Raw genomic sequence first — 24574 nt, forward strand, 5'->3', positions numbered from 1 at the left:
CATGACAAGGCCCGGTCTGGGGCCAAGGGAGCCAGCACAAAGCAGGCCTTTTAACCGCACCGCCTGGAATGTCTTTCAAGATGGCCGCAAGGTGTCTGTCGGGTTTGGATGCGGGAGCCCCCGGTCTCCCCCTCCTCGATCCCTTTCTTCGCCCTCATCTGCTGCCACCCCATCCAGCTCCCTCCTGGTCTCGCTGGAAGAAAGCCTCATTGTGGTCCGCAGTGCCGGGGTGCCCCGTGTCAACGCATTCAGACTGGATCTTTTCTTGTCGCGATCTGTCCTCTTTTTCCAGTTCTTTTTTTCATTTCATTTCTGTTTTCTTTTCCCCCAAGTATCACTGCTTTATCTGTGGAACCGGTTGCATGGAGTGTCCAGTGAGAGGAGGTCGGGGGCTTGTCCCGGCCACTCTTTAGGGATGGAGAGAGAGGGACAGAGAGGGAGAGAGAGAGGTAGACAGAGAGGGAGAGAGAGAGAGTGAGCAGCGTGGGAGCCCTGATTCATGTGTAAATGGGCATTCATTGCCAGGCCTGTAGGGAGTGTACGCATGCACACACGCGCGCACGCACACACACAAGCACGCACACATGCACATGCACACGCACACACACACACAAGCACGCACACATGCACATGCACACGCACACACACACACACAAGCACGCACACATGCACACGCACACACACACACAAGCACGCACACATGCACACTCACGCACACACACAAGCACGCACACATGCACCCGCACACACACACACGCACACACACCCGTGCACGCACACACACACGCACACACATGCATGCACACACACGCACACATGCACACACACACACGCACTCACACATGCATGCACATACACCCACGCACACACACACACACATTACAAGCGTGGGGGGCCTTGGCATTGCAGGCGCTCTATTCTCCTGTCACTGCCTCAGTGACTGCCTCCTCAGAGATGATCAGACAGGACAGGTGAGAACACACACACACAGGCACAGACACACAGATATACACAATCGTGCTTACTCAAAAGTACATATCCTTGATGCATGTATGCATTTCATGATGCATTTTGAAGAAGTTAATGCCCATTTTTAGAGTTTTAATTTCTCAGTTATTTTCTGCTGCTTTCAGTTTTGTTAGGCTTCAAAATATAATATTCACATTTCAGGACTGTGGGCCAAGACTCCATCCACCTGAATAATGCTTGTTCCTTGTTTCTTAGGCCAAATTCAGCCACTGACACCCAGGTGAGCCACAAGACGTTCATATTAAGAAAATGGAAAGCATATTAGATCATTGTTTTTGTGCTCCAAATTGATTTGGTGTTAATGGTAGTATTTGGTCTAAGAAACAACACTGAGAAAGGGTATGATATCTGGAGCCACACACACACACACACACACACACAGTATTTCAATATGAGTTGAATGTTTATTGATTTTTAGGTATTTAAGCGTACTGTAATGGGATTTGCCTAATTTCATGTTACAGGTCTTCTGCCCTATTTTACTCAGTGTTGTCAATTTGACAATTTAACTAATTTAACAGAATTCATAGTGTAAAACAGAATGCCTCCTTTGACACACAACTCAATATTTAGAACAAAGCACAGTGCAATGAGACTGAATAAAGGCCTCATTCTCTCCCTCACTCTCTCTCACTTTCTCTCTCTCATCCTTTCCATTTCTCTCTCTCTCTCTCTCTCTCTCTCTCTCTCTCTCTCTCTCTCTCTCTCTCTCTCTCTCTCTCTCTCTCTCTCTCTCTCTCTCCTACTCAGAGAAGTGTATGATGTACAAGGAGAGTCTATGTCAGATCATATCTTAACTTTAAAGCAGTTTGGAGCCAAATGCAAGGCTTGTGTTATTGTGAATGGAGTGTCTTTGTGAGTTCCCCTTTTCAGACGTGGTGAACTGCTCTCCATTCACGCCGAGCAGAAAAACAAAACCCGTGTCATGCCAGGGATCAGCCCCCAAAGTGCTCCACATTGAAATCCTGACCAATGACAACTCCAGACTGCACAAAGGACCTTGAGCAAGAGGGAGAAGAGCCATAGATATAGAATGATTACAATGGTCCTACTCATTAAAAGCAGTGGTCGGATTTATAAAAGGTTTGTGAAATCATACCAGATCACGTAAAATGGGGGACTATTCATGATAAAAGCATATATATATATATATATATATATATATATATATATATATATATATATATATATATATAGGAAAGATATGTTAGAAAGAAAATATATATAATTTGCTTATGCACCCATGATATTATGTAAAGTTTTTGACGCAGATAAAGTAACTGAATTATACCTAATACATAGCCTTATGACCAAGGTGAATATTGTGAATATTTTACATTTTTCTTCCATACTTGCGCTGTAAATTGGAGGCTGTGTACGTATGTTGGGGATAACTAACCATGATAATAGCAGTGTCTCACCCACTTGGCATTTGAGCCTGCAACAGTTAAATCCTGTTCCCTAGCCGCTAAGCCACTCTACTTCCCTGTTTCTGATTTAATCAGCTTCAACAAACACATTAAAATTTCACATCAAGGAATTTCCCTCAAAGGATATAATTTGCCTGAAGGTACACGATATTTAAGCCTGTGGAATCAGTCACTGAACAGTGATGCAACCTAGAAAAAAAGAAAGAAAAAACTAATTAAATGTCTGTAATGAGTAGGAATTACAAAGAACAGACGGGGAAAGCGCTGTAGAGCTGTGGAATGTTCCGGGTTATACCCAAATTAAGCACTTGATGAGAAGAGGAAGCATGCATATATAGTACAGTGCGCTCCATAAGTCCTGGGACAAAGACATACTTTTTCATGATTTGGCTCTGTACAATTTAGATTTTTTAATCAAACGTGTTTTGACCACGTAGAAAATACAGCACGTTTTTTTTTTACATCAATCCCCCATTTCAGTGTGCCATGACATTTGCCACAAATGGCTTCACAGGTGTTTCTGATCTGACCTGGCGTGTTCAGTAGTGCCAGTATAAGACAGATTTTTAGTGTCTTTTCTCAATTCTAGGTTTTTGATTGCCGTTGGAGTTATTGCCGTTTGTTAACATGGGGACCAGAGTCGTGCCAATGAACGTCAAGGAAGTAATAAGAAAAAAACAAACTGTCAGACATGGGCCAAGCAATAGGCTTACTGCAATTTTTTGTAGCTTTCTCTCTTCTTGCAGCACAGTGGATAATTAGAAATAAAACAATGAAAATGAGGTTAAAGTGCAGACTGTAAGATTTTATTTGAAGCTATTTATATCCATATCAGGTGATCTGCACATATAAATTACAGCCATTTTTACGCAGTCCCCCTTTTTTAGGGAGCAAAAGTAACTGGATAATTGGCTGCACAGCTGATACATATAAAATGACACACATTTAGGGGTTTATTATTCCTCAGTTTACTCTAAAATGCATGACAATCTCCATTTTAAGTTTTTCAATCTGATCCTATAATTGAATCACAGCTTGCCCTGTCTGCTTATATTTCAGTCCTTTGTATAATCACTTTAATTATGTATAATTAACATTCCATCTTTGTTTCGGTCAACACAATGCATATCAATAGGCAATTACACAAATAATAAGGATTTAAAAATAATAAAGACATTTGAATGTCCATACTTTCAGTTTTTTCTGATGGTGTGTTGGGGGGGGGTTGGTTCGGCTATGTATCAGTTACAGGTCTTACAGAAATCTATGAATAAAATTATATTAATGAAAATGCCTTTTCTTCGACCTCCTCAGAGAAGTAGTGATGATTTTCGGCTGTCCAACCAGAGCTCAGCGTTTTAATGTCGGGCAGGAGAAGGCTGTGTCCGGTCAGCATGCTTAACTCAAGGTGATGGAGGAGTGCATTTAGACGTGATTAGCTCTATTAGTGCAGACAGCGTTGTGTGTTCCCTCAGTGGGGACTGTGTTGGCACAGTGAGCAGATAGCCCTTGACACCTGTTCTTCCCTTGTTTGCCCACAGCCGACACCATTACATCGAGCCTCACATCCGGAAGCCACCAGGACCTCCACGGATAAGCAAGCTAATAACCGGGATCTGAGATCTGCTCTCTCAACAACCCAATCATAGGTAGTTTTCATGCTATGCTCATTACTTCCTCAATTTCAATTATTAATTACCCTGAGTGACACTATTGAGTCAAGTCAAATGCACCACTTCTGTAAAATGGGTGGTGATTGTGCATTATTGCTCTTTCGAAATAATATGTGTAATATTGTTTGATGTGCTATGGATATACCTTTAATTGAAATTAAATCTGAGGAATTTATCCCTTTGGAAATGTAACAATAATATTAAAAAATCAATTAAAATACAACAACAACAAATTAGCAAACAAACAATTAGGTTGGACCGCTCTGAAATTATAACTATAGAAATGTAATAAACTAGCTTTCCTGATGTTCGTTCTTACATTTATCTGGGCATTATGTTGTGTTTCTATTCCCCTTCTTAACATTTTGTTGTTGTTGTTGTTGTTGTTGTTGTTGTATTGTATTAAATGTATTAAAGTCACAGGTCTATTACAACAATATATTTTTGCTAAAATTGGCACAAAGTTACCTGATCTCTCATTTCACATGAACCCAAGCCACACTCAGGATGAGAATCCAAATTATCCTGAAAGTGAATGTATTGGTTTGACATCAGGGCCGAGACATTCGGGATCAAACAGATAGCGTGTTCTTACCGCCTCGAGCAGTTATGGAGACAGACGGGAAGAAACGGTGACTAATTACTGGCGTGATAAAACAATAGCTCAGGAAGAGAGGTGAACAACACGCTTGCATGGGAAGAGTGGAGGTGCTTCTTGTGATTATCACAGTGGTTCCTGTAATGAGGATAGCTTGAGGTCAGACAGAGAAGCTAACAGAAGAAGCAAGAAAGTATCCATTTCTGCTGCTCGACCCCGGACTCAAGTTCACTGCCATTGCGTAGGCATGATTATGAAGTGTTGGTTTCATGGAAAGGTTTATACTGCAAAAATAAATATAATCCCAATACCCCCTTTAAAATATTACTGCTACTACTACTATTACTAAAATTATTAATGTTAGTTCATCAAAGCAAAATATATTATTGTTTTTTTGGGGGTTTATTCAATAAAGCACAAAATAAAACATGACTTTGTTTGAAGACAATCAAATAACAAAAACTTTGCATAAAGCTAGGTTTGATTTGTTTTAATTGCAGAACCAAAAATAAAAACAGAAACCTCAGGCATTACATTTTACACCAAATTAATGTTATACCAATGATAACACAGATATAATTTTTTTAAAGTAATATGTATGCAGTAGTTTAGATTAAAATAAGCATTTCAACACAAATTGAGGAATTACTCTCGAATGATTAGTAGGCTACAAGTTGAAAGTTAAAAGTACCTACCAGTTTCAAAAGAAGATACTATATTCACTACTATAATGGTGTTTTGGAATATCCTGTAGCAATATTGTTATTTTTTATTTTATTTTTTATACATATGAAAGTACAATGCCAAACAAGCTGAAATTTGACAATTATTCATATAGAACAGACAATATCAAAATTCACCAATTCTGCACCCAAGCAACTCCTTTCAGCATTGTGCTTCTGTTGTTTGTTTGTTGCAGGGCTCTGCCTGGTGTTGTGGTGTAGCACATTCTTCCTCCTCTGTCCTGTGTCCAGTTTGTTTCCATCTTGCCTCTCCTGTCTTTTCACTGTAGTCTGTCCTATGGCCCTTTTCTGTGCTTTGACAGATCAAAGAACAGCTGGAATTAAATATCGTTGAATAGTGACTTCTGATTAGTTGTCTATAGCCATCATAGTCTCAGGTCTTGAAAACCTTGATTCTGGCAAAATAGTTTATTATAACAGAAACGTAATCCCTGCCTGTAGGTGCTGGTAATAAGAGTGAAAAGGTCACATTCTGATATAGTACAACTTCCAGTAAGAGAATGTATGATTTTGTCGTATTTGTGTTTCATATCAATTCAAGTAAACTTGGGGCAAACACATTATGACTGTTAATATGAATAAAGAGGACTATATTTACAACATGTCCCTGTCTTTAAGAAGTATTGGAACGCTTAGCAGGTAATATCATATAGTTATAACACTTTTATTACAATTATATTAACAGCATAAACACATGACATAATCACATAGCATTTCTTGTATGCAAAGGAACCCAAAATGGTCCTTTAAACAAAGAGACTTCCAAGCTAATTGAAGTGTCAAGGAAATCAGCGGGGTAAATAATTACACTTATATAACACTACACCCTTCAACAATGGGACATACATACAATATATGCCAGCTTTTTAATAGCATAGAAAATAAAATCTGATGCAATCTAATCGGTTATTATAAGAATATCTATTATGACCAACCATCAAGACATAACATTGTGCTGTACTTAAAATATGTATTTTTAAAAATATAACATTTTGCTATTTTTCCTAGAAAATGTTATTTTCCTTCCTTTTCTTAAATGTTTCACTCTTTATTCAAAGTGTTACTTCTTTTTTGTAGGTTATCCATCTTCAACGTAATAATAATAATGTTATCCATAAATTTGCTATATTTTGCAAGTTATCTTACCACATGTGGCTATTCCAGAGTCAGCACCTCCCACTTCCCCAAGGTTTTGCACAGAGCAGCAAGAGTGAGAAGCCAATTGTGAAATAAATGTTGAATTAGGCCTATATACAGTTACTAACAGTTTAAGTGTTACAGTGGAACATTGTGTTTAGCAATAGCCTTCATGTAGATATAGTTGTTCAGCTGAGTGTAAATTTGCACCGTGGAGGAGACATGACCCTCCTTTCATTGTACTTAGTCAAGACATTCTAAAAACAGTGTGTGTGTTTGAAGATAAAGTAAAGCTACTGCTTCATCCTGAACTCTAACTAGAAACGGTTTAATCTGAGCCCAAATCAGATGATGTAAAAAAGCTTATATTGAGTATTTTTGAATGGTTTTTGTGATTTAAAAAACTGCTTTGCAATTTCATGCAAATGTGTTGTTTATGACATACAACTTGTTCATTTAAAATAATTAAGTTAACTTTATATGAACTTGAAGTGAATGTTAAGGCTTACAGATAAGTTAGTATAATTAATATTTAGTGAGTTCAATTTACTTGAAAATACTTGTGGAAATTGTTGGGAAACTTTTTTTTTTGTTGAGTAAATTCACATATCATATTTTCAGTGTGAATAGGGCAATAGTATTAAGTGGCGCAGTGAAGTGATGCTTGAATTGCTAGCAGAGTCAGAGGAGAGGCGGGTTGATTTCTGCTGAGACGCAATGCGTGTGACCTCCAACCGGAATCACTCAGAGGAGGGCTTGATCCCAGGTTCACCACTGGTTCAAGATTCAAGAAGAAACCAGCATTGATCTTTCCTCCCGCGGAAACCCACAAGCTTGGAAAAAACCCTGGTGCTGTGGAGGAGACATGAATTATAGATAACTAGCAGCGGAGGCTTAGTGTTTCAGCACCGCAGTCATACTTGCACAGGTAAACAATAACAAAGCGGAGGCTATTCATTTGATGACCGCCACATTGGCTGACCGCCTGACCCAGGATTCAGATCACCTGTTCTTGGTGAAACCCTAAATGATTCAAGAGCTCTAACAGGCTTCATTCCCCCTTCAACTATACCGTCCAGCAGGAGATCAATTTAATAATGAGGTCAGCACATCAACCTGCAGAACACACTCATGGGGGGGGGGGGGGGGGGGTGCACAAAGGCCTGTTTAGTTGTGGTTTGGTGCTATATGGTGAAGCGAATGCAAAGGAAATGCAAGAAAACCAGTGACAGATAAAGGAATGTAATATCAGCAAAAAAATATATAGATTCTTTATTCAGGGGATGAGGCGTACAAGCAGAAGGCGATGCTGTCAGGATTTCTCGGTGCTGAATAAGAGTCTATCTAATTATCACCTTCTGAGGTAATATTAGGGGAAAACTGGCAAGATTTTACAGAGCGCTCATTGTCATGCAACACTGTAAGGAGAGCTGTCATCTGCCTCGGTTGCCCCTAGACACGGGTCTCCCCTCGTCATTGTTGCTGATTGGAGCACATACTCAGCCACATGGCATTGTGGGATTGCCACACACATGTTGCCAAGCAGCAAGATACAGTGAATGCTGCAGTGAGATACTATATGCATGCACAAGTGTTGGGTCAGTAAGGACATTATTCATTCTACCAGCACTCCAATGTGCCATTCAATTTCAATCATCTTTTTGGGAAGACATTCCTGGTTTTCTGTTTCTTGGAGTTAATTTCCCTTTGTATTTTTTCTTAGATTTGTCCTTAAAATGTTAGCCAAATTGACAAACGAAGTTGGTCTGAATTGCCGTCAAAGTAACTCTAGCAATGTGGGGTCCAGTTACTTTCTTTAGAAGCTGAGGGTTTGAAGATAAGGGTTTGACCATGAGAACTTGCATACCAGTTAAGAGAAATTAAAAACCAATCGTGAAAGCATTAATTAAAAGTGACTACTTGATATTGAACTATGTCATATTTTTTGTCACCTTGGAAGGGGAATTAAATTGAAAATAAGGAATAATAACGGAAAACATAATAGTTAGAAATGAATACATAGGCCTATTTGAATGCGCCGTCAGGGCAATGGCAACTAGAGTAACACTACACTGAGAACGTACTGTACTGTACAGTATATGCGGTATACACTATTTTTGTTTTGTTTACAGAAGCCGCATCAATATAATGAGTTAAACATCTGCAGCATGCCCTGGAAGCAGGGAGGTTTTTTTATCAGAATAAAAATGTCAAAGGCAATCTATATTTGCAAACTCATATGAGCTTGTATAATTCCCGTAGATATTACCCAATTTGAAAAAAAACTTTATTTAAGACTATTTAGGCTTTTAGCGCGGATTACCAGTTGCACATCACCGTGGCAGTAGGCGCATTATCAGAAATACGCTTTAGATTATTATTATTAGTAGTAGTAGTAATAGTAGTAGTAGTAGTAGTAGTAGTATTTATTGTTGTAGTTGTCCTTGTCGTTGATGTTGCTGCTGAATACCCTTCATGGACAGTTTCATTTGTGAATTAGTTCGTTTCTTAATCCGTATTCAAAATCAATTTATGTGTCAATGTTAGTCGGTATCTTTTGAGTAATGTTTTGTCCCTTCTTGTCTCACTGTTGCTGGACAGAATTGATATTGTATTCCAGTGTGTTGACTGATTAACCGTTTTATTAACAATAAAAAGCATAATATAAAAAGCAGCAGTTTGAGGACTTCTGTGCCCAGAAAAGTAGCCTGTGCATATTCGTGGTCATGATCATACAAGTTGATAAACTGCTCTCTAGTATAATATTAACCGGAGGAAGTTCATTATTATTATTATTATTATTATTATTATTATTATTATTATTATTATTATTATTATTATTATTATTATTACAAGTTCTAGAGAAACTTGCGACCCACAGAACCATGACAACCAGCGCATCACTTCAACAACTACATGCTGCGACGACAGAAGTAAACCTGAAGAGTTTTTAAATAATTGTGTGTGTGTGTGTGGGGGGGGGGGGGGGGGGGGGGGGGGTTATCCCATTCTCATCATTTGATCTTGAGGGTCTGAAACCCTTTATCCCTCCTTCCAGCTTCTATTTATTTTTTCTCTCTCGGCCTGTTGTGGCACATATAGCAGCCTTCTGTGTTTATAAGAGTAGGCCTGCTAAAGCGCTTTACACGACGTCTCGTCAGAGGTTTACTGATGGACCTTCCAATGGGATGTACTCTGGTCTTGGCTGCCCACCGATACCGAGATTGAAGACGACAGTAGCACTGACCTAAGCGCCACGGTACACTTATAATTGCCCTGACATCGCCCTGAAATGAGCTAATACCAGGACCGAACCGCTTCTCCCAGGCCATAAAACCGGTATCCGCAGCTACCTCTCATAAAACTTCCCAGCTAACTAATTTAATCTTGTATAACACGACATATACTAAAATGTGGACTTTTAATTATATTTTGTCATTAATAAATATACTGATGGTCAATATCTTCCTGGGATGCATTTCATAGTATTAATTTGAAATGGGGAGAGAGAGCTGAGTTTAATTATTTATTTATTAGTTATTTATAGTTAGTTAGTAGGTATAGTGGTCAGATATGGGATTTAATTTTGATTTGATGAGACTTTCAGTTTCATGGGCTAGGCCGTCTATGAGTTCAGAAGTAAACTATTTTAAGTCGTGGGGACATGGACCGATTGAGAGGTATTTTAAGTGGTAGGGACATGGACCGATTGAGAAGAATACTGCTTAAAGTGTTGTTTTGAATATAGAGGCATTTGTTTAATGCTATGTTCAGGTATATTACTTATTAAGTTACTTGGGAACCCAAAAGGCCGCAATAAAATAGAGCATGGAGTTTGGATGACTATGTGTAGTAGACCTACAGCAAGATAATTATTGAAAACATACACAATATTTATGTATTTATTTATTTAATGTATGTATTTATTTGACGTCAAATTGTCTACAGACAGAATGCATCAATACCGTTGCATTTTAGAGGTAACATTTTCTGATAGTCTCGCATAGGCTGCGTTTGATAAGGTTTGCAAGACTGACGCAGGTAGTTGTAGACCGAGGGCAGGCTTGTTGATTGTCCCTAGTCACTCGCTTGTCTCGTCCTCGAGGTCGAATCCTTGCCAAAGGTATGACGATCAAACGCCCGGTTAAACAACACGATTTCTCAGTGCACGATTTTCTACCTGGTAACTTACTGAATAATAATAGACCAAATACAACTGATTTAGTTACTAAATATGTCGAACTAAAGTCTAATTAACCTGCGCAATGCACGACAGACTGTTCAAATAAATCGCTTTTGACAAATTTGAAAATAAATGTTCACATTAAGGCACATCAATCATTAAAGCAAAAATAGCTAATTAGGTTTTACATTATTTATTTGTACAACGCAACGACAAAGAATAAACTGCCCCGCAGTTAATTACTGAAAACATTCAAATGTATTGCTTTACACTTTATTCGGTGTAAAATGAAATACTTGGTAGGTTATGTGCGGAAATTAAAAAAGTACATTTTAAAATCTGACTAAAGTATATCCGTTGATATATCACAAGAAAATGAATCACAATTAACCATTTTCAAATTTTTTTTTTCAACAACTCTTCAGAACAAGTATTGCATTTATTTGTATCCATCACTGTATATCGGACTGTCCAATTAATTTTTTACGCAACTGGTATATTTGAACTAGATATCACAACGTTTATTGTAAAGTTAAAGAAAGTAATTGCAGAGCTAAACGTGATATATAATATATAATTTAAGACGATAATAAAAAAATACGTTTATATATATCACGTTTAGCTACGCTTACACAATATTAACTACTGTCAAAGAGCTAAATGATCAGTGGACTTAAAACGTTTCCCGGTCCACCCCTCTTTTCTGGAGTACTCCAGCAGATCCCTGTCAGTTCTCTATTTGCATAATTATATGCTCTGGTCTGAAGAGAAAACTAACCCTCAAATTTTATGGGTCACTGAACTGCAACAATTAGTTTTATCACGTAGCCTGTGCTAAAGTCTAAGAAGCTTTTTTTCATCACTCTCTCTCAATCACGAGAGTAAAGTGGTTCTGTGGTCCATCGAAGATGTGGGCTAGATCTTTAAACCACGAACAATCAACGTTTATTCCAGGTCTTTGCTTTTTAAAATTGTGGTTGTTGCTTGAGTAGTTTCTGTCTTATAATAATAATAAAATAAAAAGTTTATTTAAAATGTTCAAGATATCATGTTCTACTCCTATCGACGTATAAATGACTCTGGTAAGGAATGCCTTTTTCTCATTATGCATTCATGGCTGAGTGGAACATTATGTATCGTGAGGCTGAAAAACAGTAATCAGTTAATCAAACCAGCAAATCTTTCTTACTTCCCGTCCCTCTACACATGCACACATGCACACATGCACGAGCATCACACTGAGAGACAAATTCCCCTGGAAATATTTTCCCTAGCACCCCCGGACAAGAATGGACGGCTTCAAAAAATAGATATGATATCAACTTCATGATATAGATGTTCACATAGCAGAGTCCCGATTGGCTTTGCCGTATTGGATCAATATAACATGGCGCAGCGAGAAAGAGTTAACCTAAACATACAACACTACAGGCAATACTCAGCTTGAGGTGGGTTGGCGTGTAAGAGGTAGCCTTGTTCAATGGAGCTTAATGAAAACGGGAAAAATAAGCCACATTGAAAGCAATGAACTAAAATAAAATGTCACATATTTCAATTGCATACTTAAATACATTGTTATTATTATTATTATACATACATACATTATTATTATTATTATTATTATTATTATTATTATTATTATTATTATTATTATACATATACATTGTTATTATGCATAATAACAACAACAATATAAAGAATAATAATAATAATAATAATAATAATAATAATAATAACAACAATAATAATAACACTAAGTGTATAACACTAATAACACAATGTGGTAAAATTACAATGCATTAAGATAATGAAATAATAATAATAATAATAATAATAATAATAATAATAATAATAATAATCTGTATGATCAAATACTTGGGGACAAGGCACAGACCACGCGAGTGTGAAATATGCTGTCATGACGGTGGTAGATGCTCAATTCATCGTTATATTTCTATGCATCGCATGTTGCTAGAATTCTGTAACTCTTGGGTTTTTACTGCAGAACTGTTTTCACTGTATATTTCACAAGATATGCCAAACATAAAAGGTAATGCATGGAATCTGCATAACTTTACCTACCTTCTAAGTAGGTATATATATAACTAAAACCCCGATGAAATTTAGTTTGGTGACTGTCCGGAACTGGATACTAGGAGTCATATAACACTGGTTAGTTCATTATTTTATGCAAGCCACATTTAATTTATTCCTGGCCTGTATATTTAGAATTAATATTGCTGCACTAACCCAAACCTATTAAAACCTGCTGTCTGAAACGTATTAATGCAAAACTAAAATATTAATTCATTTTGCGAAAAAATGCATGGGGTTCGGCGGGATTCTGGATCCCAAGTCATATCCAAATATCCGAGATACATGAAGCCTATAGTGCAAAATAAAGGACTCTGTAAATACCCACATGTGTTCAGGGCACATGTGACTGCTAAAGTTTGATATAGACAGCGAAGATTTTGGGTAGAATTTGCAATGAGGTCTCACAAACAGAAGTACCTTACTCATCCTCAAATTGCATGAGGAAAAGGTGCAATAATGCGCTGTCAAGACATTTAAAAAAACATCTGATGTCCTCTTCTGTTTGAAATGGCTGCGTTGTAAATCTTGCACTGCGAAGTGAAGCTCAGCAGTATAGTTAAATTACTTTAAGAACCTGGTTTACATTAAGTAGTTTAATTAGTTCGCGACTAGCAGGCTATCTTCGTGGAAACGCAGTCTCGCTGTGCGCACGTTTTGCAGTGGAACACGATGTTAATTAATTTACTTCCATATAAGATTTTTTATGAACATAATGTGATGTCATATTAATACATTAAATGAACAAAGGCAATGCAATGAATGTACAGAACGTACAGAAGACGCATTGTGTGTAAAGTATCAATTAGTTGGAGATGCAGAGCATGTCACCAGAAAACATATCACAATTATAGTGAATACTAACAAAATTGGTCAAATGCATATGTATAATCTACAAGTGGAATTATGTGAAATATGTAGGCATGAAGACTGCGTTATAGCACCCCCACCACCCACCCCACCCACCTCCCACATCGCGCGGTCTCTCTCTCTCTCTCTCTCTCTCTCTCTCTCTCTCTCTCTCTCTCTCTCTCTCTCTCTCTGAAAGTGATATAACTTATTTACTATCTTCCTTTTACAGTGCACTTACAGCATGAAGTCTGCATCTACATTCAGACATATTACAGTTTTTTTTTTTTTTTTTACTCGTTTCCAGGTAAAACGAACAGGCGCAATTGTACATCATGGATATCTGATATGTGCCTGCTCACTTCAGGTGAACGGAATTAACTAGCTCTGACTAATTTTGTGCTGCTCCTCCGACTTATGCTATTACGCGTGTTGTTATTGATTTAACTATTTCTGAGCAGGACATCTATGTCCTGCAATAAGACATACTTTAAGAAAACTGTCAAAGGCCTAAACGTGGCTGGAGCGACAATCCTGGCCTCACATTTACCTGGCCTTACTTTTTATGTAACCATTACCATTTCGAAGTGGTAAGTCCGGTTTTGTGAATCGTGTATAAAGCGATTATATAGCCGACAAGAAAGTTGTTTTCAAATATTTTCATTTATTTGATTAATTTATTATATAGTAGTAGTAGTAGTAGTAGTAGTAGTAGTAGTAGTAGTAGTAGTAGTAATAGTAATAATAATAATAATAATAATAATAATAATAATAATAATAACAATTACAACAACAACAACAACAACAATTGACGTTCTCGCGGAAATAATCAGGCCAAGGTTTCTCTGCTGTCTTAAGAAATAGGCCTGCATATTCCATTCGTCACCATTAAACATTGTATTATTGTGTCTGTCTTTAACTGCACAGTCTTCATCTAAAACATAGTATTAAAACATTATAACAGCGGATGCCAAAACACACACACATATATGAAGATATACTCCTTAATACGCTGACTGGCCTCACGATCATGCCCTGACGGCAGTACAAAATAAGGGCTTATGTTGCTGAGGAAAGTTCAGAACAGATCATCGAAATTCAAGTAGTATTTAAAAGATCCCACCTGTTAATACAAAAAAAAAAAAATCCTCGCCCAACCGAATATCCAAAATCAAATCCGAGTAGAAAGTAACCGCCTGAAGTTGTAAGAGGATGATAGAATGGTAATAATGTAGCTGTTTCCTTAATTGTACAAATACATTTGAATTGTCAAATGTCTTCTTTTACAGCAGCATCAAAATCACAGCAATGCTAATAATTATGACAATCATTATAAAAATAAGAATACTAATCATACTAATCATAATAATTATTATTCTTATTATAATCACCATCTTTATCATCATAATCAGCATCTTTAAACTGTTATCTAGGCCTACAGGTAATTATTCGTTTGGTAATACTAGGTCATTCATTTATGCAAAGTTATTATGTAAAATATACAGTCCCTGTTCAATTATGAAAGCAGCAGTTCAAATAGTCATTATACATGTAAATGTATATGCATGCGATATTTAAGAAAATAATGTCAAATAGTTTTTCTTATACTGACTCACTTTTGTAGCTTTCAAATAGCCTACTGAAAATGCCGAGGTAGACATATACATATATACAGTCCATGTAACGTTTTGTTAGTAGGCTAACTGTGAATATATATATATATATATATATATATATATATATATATATATATATATATATATATATATATGCTGTAAGTGAGAAAAAGTAAGCAATATATTGCAGAGATAATACTGTTGGAATGCATGATGGTCATGTTGATTGCACCATTTGTATCATGGAATTCAAGTACTCTTCTATTCAAAGGGCCGGACGGCCCACGTCGACTTCCAGAGGCCTGTATAAGAAGACTTAGGTCCTGCATGCGCATCGTCTGCGTTTCCCTAATTTTCTGAGCAATCAGTCACTCCGCAGTAGTACCATGGACAGCGCTTCTTCGTGACCTTGAACTTGCGATCAAATTACCCTTGTCTGTGTTATACTACGTGTGTGTGTGTGTGTGTGTGTGTGTGTGTGTGTGTGTGTGTGTGTGTGTGTGTGTGAGTCAGCGTGTCTGTGTTCGCTCGGACGCAGGTATGTGTGATTCCATCTCTTCACCCTGTTAAAAACGTTTTCCTTTGTTAATTGTGTCCTTTCATTATTGACGCAGTTTTGTTGATTTGACCAAGCACCAAGATAATGTAATATCCTACACTTTAAAACAAGTTTTGAAGTGCACCCACTCACCCTTACAGGTGTAAGACTTGTATTCTAATGCATTTAAAGAGAACAATTAACGCACAATAAGGTAATCGATAATTCACTGTCGAATAGATACACGTGGGGAGGAACCGAGCCTATTCTGATGGACTGAGGGTTTGCTGTACGCAGGGGCTGTTTGCAACAGCTCTACAGCTTTGAGACAGCCTTGCTAATTAAGGCCCCAAGAGATGAGCCTCTGGAGCCGCCGTCCAAATCAGAACGTTGCTAACCATACTGACAGCAAGGTGGGGGAAACGCCCTGTTTGCTCTCCATTTGGAAAATAAAATAAAACAAATTTGTAAGCTGCCATAGTTTCATAAGTGCATGTATTTCAAATATCAAAACCTCGAAATATTTCATTCGTTGGTTCATATAGGCTACTGTAGATATGTTAACTTATCAAGGGAAGATTCTGCTTCAGGACATGAAGGAACAAATTAAGTGTGGGAAACGAACGTTTTTAACTCGGCATCATGAATTAAAATGGCATATTTCCAAAACTTAAAGCATAGGAATAAAGTGGACAGCAACACACTAACACACTACAATATTTAATGTCTCCTCCTTTATCAGACAAATGATTCCGTGCAGAGATCATTTTAAAAAGATTAGGCAATTGTTCCACGCAATTCATTTCAGAACACTTTTTTTCAATATTCATCATTCGCCCACAACCAAACATTCCTATGCCCCTTACATTGAGTAAGCTACTTTCTCATTTCCACATAGTTGTCATTCTCAAATAAGCAGAAGATGGTATAGATATACTATGCTATGATAGGATACATTTTCTACTCAAATTAGGCTACAGGTCACTAACATGAGAAGTATTAGTAAGTATCACAAGTCGCCTCATTTAAAAAAGCTCAAACTTTCCAGTAGGCATTTATAGTTTTTAATATCCGTGATGAAAAACTGAAAAACAACATTTTGTCCTGATCTCGCTGACCTGTTTGAAACCGAAATAGCGCTTGATTACACCTGTAATGAATGCACGTGAAGCTACATTTATGCTATTCTTATTCTTGTCATTATTATTATTAGCCTATTCATGAAAATAAAAAAGAATAAAAAGAAGAAGAAGAAGAAAAGTCGGAATACAGGCTTCCAAAAATGTTTCCTTTTTATAAGCCGACTTATCTTTTATAATTGGTTTTTCATCTCATCCAACAATAATTTACGTGTGACATTTGTGGTCATATTTCCCATTCTGTTTGCCATGTTATGATATCAGGTAACATAATATGTCATAATATTTTTTTAAAACATGGTTTATTAGTAGCTTATTGCGGCACAATTTGCTTTTATTTTGCTAGTATAATTATAGAATGCATAAATCACTTCTTTGACTCAAACGAACTATAGTAAATTAAGAACTTTTTCTCCGAATATAAACTTCCATGAAATAAACTAATTATTGGTGGACATATACCACAACAATATTGAAACCGCCCATGAAAAATTGAAATGCATGATTGACTTTGTCAGGTGTGTAAGCATGAGGGAAAAGATAAAAAGTTAATTATGTCGATAGAATGACCTAGTACTGAGAGCGCCATCTAGCAAACCAAAGTAGCAACAAACGGCGCTTGGCTGTCCGCCCTGAATTCGCAAACAAAGACAGGCTGAAGGATTAACACACCGGGTTGTGTTTGCTCTCGCTACAGTATACCACATCATAATCTAGGCGCAAAAAGGGAAAGAAAACTGAACACTGGGTTTTCGCACCGAAAAACAGAAACAAGGCAAATACAAAATGGCCATCAAGCATTATGTCCATTTTTGTTAAGCAATGGAACGTTTAAACTGATCGTTTAAAATTGGACTGCGTTCTAGCAGTTGGTTGAATAAACTTGTGAAATATAAAGTGTGTGTTAAGCACATATTTGTCATATGAGTTATTCGACTTTATTATTATTATTATTATTATTATTATTATATATTATTATACAAATATGATGATGATGATGATGATCATCATTATTATTATTATTGTTATTACTATGATGATGATGATGATGATGATGATGATGATGATGATGATGATTATTATTATTATTATTAGTATTATTATTATTATTATTAGTAGTAGTAGTAGTAGTAGTAGTAGTATCAGTAGTAGTAGTAGTAGTAGTAGTAGTAGTAGTAGTAGTAGTACTATAATTTGGACATTTCCGTGGTCATGTAAATACAGAATTTAAGATATCTGCTCATGTTCGATGTATCGCTGTATTTACATTTTTCCTGACGTAACCTACTTTATCTGGTAGGAACACACAAATAATATATAAACAAATCGTACAACACGGTAAAAATGGCCAGTGTTAATAAAACTTTCATAGAGTACATATGAGTTGAATAAGAGTTGATATAGGACTGAACTTTTCACTGTGCACTGTTACACAATTTAATAAGTACAACAACAACAACAACAACAACAACAACAACAATAATAATAATAATCATAATAATCATAATCATAATAATCATAATAATAATAATCATAATAATCATAGTAATAGTGGTTATTAGCTATTTGTAATTACTTTGTTGTAATTGCTTATTATATGCACATTATATCAAGTAACATATATATTTCAAGTGTCAAGTATCTATGTCCAAAACATGAATTATGTACACGATGTGCACATTGCATATTGGAATAGTGTAAAATTATACGTTCATAATCTTTAATGCACAATAATACAAATGTAATGTTATCTATTGGCACCAAAAATTAGTTTATATTATTATTATTTACTCACTATTAGTGACATTTAGATATCTCAGACTATTATCTAATCCGATCAAGCTGGAGTAAGGGTGGAATTTAACATTAAGCAACAAGTAACCTGTGACTGATCCGGCTGCATTAATGGTATTATGGTACAATGACAGAGACAAGTCACATATTAAAACATTTGAAGAAAAGTTTTAGATATCTGTGGGAAAAATCACTTATCGATAAACAAGTGGGTGATGACAATGCCACTGCACACACACACACTCACACACACACACACACACACTCATACAGGCTGGCAGTAAATTAGCACATGCACACATACATATATAGAACTGAACCTTTGGTTCAAATGTGCATCCAGCCTTCAAATGTTCTCTTTGCTACCTGTCGCTGTGCGTATAGATGGGCAGAGAAGTCCTGGCCCATTCTAATAACTGTGTATAGGGTACTAAAAGTCATCAAGCTGTAACTTGAACAAGCTGTAACCCTAACCCTAGGGTTTTTCGCGCCATTATTTGCAAACTCCAGAGTCTGTTCTGTCTTCCAGGAGATCAGCAATTTCTGAGAAATGCAAACCACCCTGTCTGGCACCAACAATCATTCCACAGTCAAAGTCACTTAGATCACATCTCTTCCCTTTTCTGCATTTACCTGTTTCCAGATGATTGGCTGATTACATATGTTCAGTACCAAGCTTGTGTACAGGTCCACCTAATAAAGTGCTCAGTGACTGTATAATCATTGCATATGAAGTCTGACCAGGGACCTTCTACAGTACCTTTAAAGACCCCCAGGGGTCTGAGTACCTGCTGTTGAAGACCCAGGATATAGAGGATCCAATTTTTCCCAATCAGATGTTGTTCATGTAACTGACAGGTAATTGATACTGTCACAAAAGTAAAAATAATAAAATAAAATAAAACTCTAAAATGGCAATGATATTTACTGCTTTGAAAAATCACCTTGTCAAACAATGGCAATTGCCTGTGAGCATTGTGCAGCCCTTTGCAGGGGATGGAGGGGTACTGTGACAGGGGGCATCAGAAGCAGAAGAAGGAGCCCTGTGCTGACTCTCTTTTTCTATTCTCACCCATAAATGCACAGGCTTTCAAATCCGCTTCCCCCTCCCCTCCCCTCCCCTCCCATCTCTCCTGCCCCCCTCTACCCCGCTCTGAAAAGACGGTTGACCTTTTGGGGTCTCTGTCTTTCTGGCTTGACCACCATAAACCACCCTTCCCCCTCAACTTGGACACCATCAACAAGGGTCTGCTGTATTGATATCATCGGCGGATATAAGTGACAGTTAAGGAACTGAGATGGAGATAACCACGGTGACTCCAGAATTAATTTATTTGGTGCCAGAATGTTCAAATATGTATACCCAACTTCCATATACTTTAATGCATGCCCTCCAAACCAAACCAATTTCTCCCTTCCAGATTAAGATTAAGGGGCATTTTCTTCTTCTTGTCCTATGGAAGAATGGCTATTCCATTAACCACCCATGCATCTTTACTCACAATACAGCACATCTTGCCTTATCTCCTATTCACTCAAATCAATCCTCACACATCGGTATCCAGGCTCAGATTTATGGCAATATGCAGAAAATATTACACATTTACAAATTTCTATAATCATAGCAGCGGTACGTAGGTCAGAATGTGCTACAAGAATGGTGACTTCGTTCGTCATGTCCTCCGCGCATAAAGTGTTTTTCCTCGAGGAAAAGTTCCTATTGATTGCTTTCTTGTTGCTATGACCATAGTACAGTTCTCATAAATCCAAAAAGCTGTACGACAGGCAGAGAATAAACGTAGCATTTACATCAAGTCCATATGTACAAAACATTTTTTTTTTCCCAAAATGAACGAGTCAATAATAAAGAATTATAAATAAATAAATCAATAATACCCAGAGGTATTTGCGTGGTAGGATTTTTTTGTAGAGCTGGTTTTGTTTATTTTGTAACATGTTGCAAGTTGTCTAGTCACAGCTGTTTTTATTGTAACAGCTTGAATGCATAGTAGCTACGCCTAGGCAATAATGTGTTTTAATATGCTACATAAGCTATATTGGGGGAAAATGATAGGACCGTTCAGAGGACGAATTCAATGGGGATAAACACATCACAACGGCGTGCTTAGACTAATTCAAGTGAAAAGATGAATGGTAAAACCAACACTCCCTTCTTGAGCTTGAAATAAAAACTATTCTCCCTACAAAGCCGTTCAGTCATTAATTATTACGAAAAATAGCGGGCGTGCTGAGATATCACGTAAATAAAAACCAAATTAGACCATTATTAATCACAAAATTCCATTAAGCTCGCGCGTGACTGGCCTGCTATTCCATCCTTGCAAATTAGTCTATTAATAATATTTCAGCTGTCCATCTTTGTGAATCATATATATGAATTAGTACAATTAGGATAATTTCCAAGTCTCCCACTGTGTTACAATGTCACTTTAACGAGTTACGAGGCAAAAAAACAAAACACTGTAAAATAACTATTGCTCTTAGAAAGACGTTGGAAAATAGGATATGCGAATAATGCAATTCGTAACTTTATGTTCTGGAAAACATACTCTTTTTAAAAACTTGTCGACGTCATTTCATTGATGTAGGCTAGGCCTACTTATTCATTTGTAATTTATAACGATTTATTGAACTTTTGAAGAGCAAACCTTATAATGAATTGTATCAATATAATAACAATGTACGGCTTCAGGAGTAAATGTATGGGACAACGAAATTAGAGCGAAGTAGCAAACTCGGGTAGCGATTTCATTTTTGGCATCATGCAGTTATGCCTAACTTTCCAGGGGTTACCCTAGCGTAAATCCCCTACCCGATAAATCCACTATACGAACGTCCAGGCATATCAAATGATACAGCAACTCGTGGTTTTCCCTTGGTCCTCTTGCGTCACGTTTCCCCAACTTTGCTCCATAATCTCGCTCTCCTAGTTGTCTTTTTATATTTCGTCAGCATATGTAGGCTACAGACACTTATAAGAGTAGGACTATGGGCTTTGAATGACACGTGTTGATTAATTTGTTGTTAATGACAGCCCAAGTCCAACCATACACAAACCAGCACAAGAACCTCCACTCTTCGTTTTCTTTCTCTCACTGACGTACCTCCTCCCCCTACACAATCTCTCTCTCTCTCTCTCTCTCTCTCTCTCTCTCTCTCTCTCTCTCTCTCTCTCTCTACCCCCTCCTCTCTCTCTTTATCTCTCTCCCTCGCTCTGAACGAAATTATCATACAGCCAGAAAAATGGTGGAACAAAAATCTAAACAAAATCTTACTTTTGCGCGCAGACCCCATAGTAGACGTTGAAATCGTTGTCGTCACTCAAACTTAGTTCCCCAAATTTGCAGTTAATGAGAAGGAAAGCAAAGGCTTTGATGTCCTCAATGTGATTATTTTTGTCCGCACCCTACACCCAAGAGCTGCGAGTGTAGGCTACTGCAGTGCAGATTGAGACATATTGAGATCCCTTTAAAAGGATCATTTCGTGTGGGAGGTTGGACACAAAGTTTGGACTCGTGACTGGAATTCCAGAGAGACCTGCATATTTTAAAACAACAAAGCGGGGTGGCAACGGGGTTTTGGAAAGCTTGGGGGTGGTGTGTGTGTGTGTGTTTGGTGGTGGTGGGGGGGGGGGGGGGGGGGGGGGGTCTTCGAGAGAAGCAACAAACTGATAGCTGTCACTGTTTGATGCCCGCATTGTGTATTCTTACTGGAACTACCTCCATAATAATAAACAAATTAATCATGCATTTCCACATAGTCTAATAAGCGGTTAAGAAGCTAACAGAGTTTGTATTTTTTCAATAGGCAATAGGCCTATATAAAGGCCTCAAAGCAGGCTGTCCCTATCCTGTCGCTTTGCCACAACTTACTGTATTTATCGATTTTTAGTCCGACAACGACCTGTGCAGTTTTCGAGTGATTATGGTACTCTACAGCTCATATGCCCATCTATTGACTTCTAAAATTGGGCTTATCGCAACTTCGTCACGCCTGGGGTTCCATGAGAATGTGTGGAGTGACGCTTGTTGCTTCCCACGAGAAACGCATCATAATCAACGCTCTTTTTTAAAGTTCTGTTGCTTGTGCCAAGCGAAGTACATAGGCTATATCTATAAAGTACAGTGGCCTATGAACTATAGCAGACACTAAATAGTAGCTGGTACTTTTAGGAACTATGCTCCAGATCAACATAACAGCTCAAACACTCGCTTGCTCCCTATCTCCCTATCTCCTGTCCACACTCAATACTCCGTCTTTATTGGTGGAATTGCTTCATATTCACGCGTGCACGAGAAAAGATGAAAATATGTGAAAAGATCAGTCTTATTTTAACAGTTGGCAAAGAGAGATCATCTGAATAATTGTATTAAATTTAGCATGACAGCAAATATGTGCATATGTGTCTTAATATGTACAATAGAGAAGATGGCACTATAACTTTCTGATGAAACGCAGGAGGAACAGACAAAAGGATGGAGACGGAGCCGGGGGGGGGGGGGGGGTCTGGTGTTTAACTGGATATCTGTGTTAGCTGCCAGCGTAAGTCTATGGCCAAGGAATGCTAATGAGAGGGGAGCGGGAGTCCCACACACATTCTCTCTCTCTCTCTCTCTCTCTCTCTCTCTCTCTCTCTCTCTCTCTCTCTCTCTCTCTCTCTCTTTCTCTCGCTGTTTGACGATACCTAGAAGATGCAAACCCCACTGCACTTTGTGCTTAACTTTGAGGACGGCTCCCCAAAACACGCATACACACATGTTACTTATGTCTAGCATATTTAGAATAGTTTTATTTGATATTAATATATGTCTGGTCTGGATATGACACTCACATCCTCAAATTGGACGGAATTCCCGTTTTAATTTCCTTCACATCTTCTAATTTCCATTTTTTAAGTCAATGACTTCAAATGGCTTGGAAACTACATTACAATATCTTGTAAATATATTTTAGGTATTAATGCTTTCTTTAAAGGCTACATGCTATAATAATGTTAAAGTTGTAGCTATTGTTTCAATTCTACAACGTCCCTTTGAGATACGACAGGCGGACATCTTTTGAAGAATTCGGTTATTTCCTGATAACTAGTTGTGATTAATGTGGTGGGCTTTCGCACAGATTACCACATCCGTAAAATCGCACCCAGCTGCTTGTGTAAGCAAACAAATAGTCTCATCGTTTAAGCCGTCATTTGCTGTTTGATTAATAGAAACACTGCAAACCATAAATGGGTAGCTAAAACAATTCAGAGAAAAGTCTCGAATTGGAGCTCATCAGCACGTAAACTGCTGCATTGACTTTCTGCCTACAACTTCCCACCCCAGTGCTGCATACTACTGCTACAAATACTACTACTACCACTACTACTACTACTACTACTACTACTACTACTACTAATAATAATAATAATAATAATAATAATAATAATGTAATAATAATGCAATCATAATTTAATAAGAATAATAAGAATAAGAATAAGAATAAGAATAAGAATAAGAATAAGAATAATAATCATAATAATAATAATCATAATCATAATCATAATCATAATAATCATAATCATAATAATAATAATAATAAAAACCATTGATGTGCGTCGCCGATATGCAGTGAAAAAGTTAGGGGCGAATGTTAAAGGAATTTTCCATTGCAAAAACTAATGCCAATAGCTATGGGATTTAGGAAAGTGCATTTCAGGACAACTTCTCCAATTCAATGTTAAATTAATTC

General features: G+C 37.3%; 1 long non-coding RNA gene across 1 annotated transcript; it reads right to left on the reverse strand.

The window, feature by feature from the left end:
* Positions 1-5205: 5205 nt before the first annotated feature.
* Positions 5206-22271, reverse strand: LOC133105468 (uncharacterized). Its single transcript, XR_009703856.1, has 2 exons — positions 22120-22271; positions 5206-5766 (listed from the first exon to the last, which is right to left on the reverse strand). It is a non-coding gene; the product is annotated as an uncharacterized LOC133105468 (long non-coding RNA).
* Positions 22272-24574: the final 2303 nt, after the last annotated feature.

Source organism: Conger conger, chromosome 12, assembly GCF_963514075.1.
Source record: "Conger conger chromosome 12, fConCon1.1, whole genome shotgun sequence".
In the NCBI taxonomy this organism is placed as follows: Eukaryota; Metazoa; Chordata; class Actinopteri; order Anguilliformes; family Congridae; genus Conger; species Conger conger.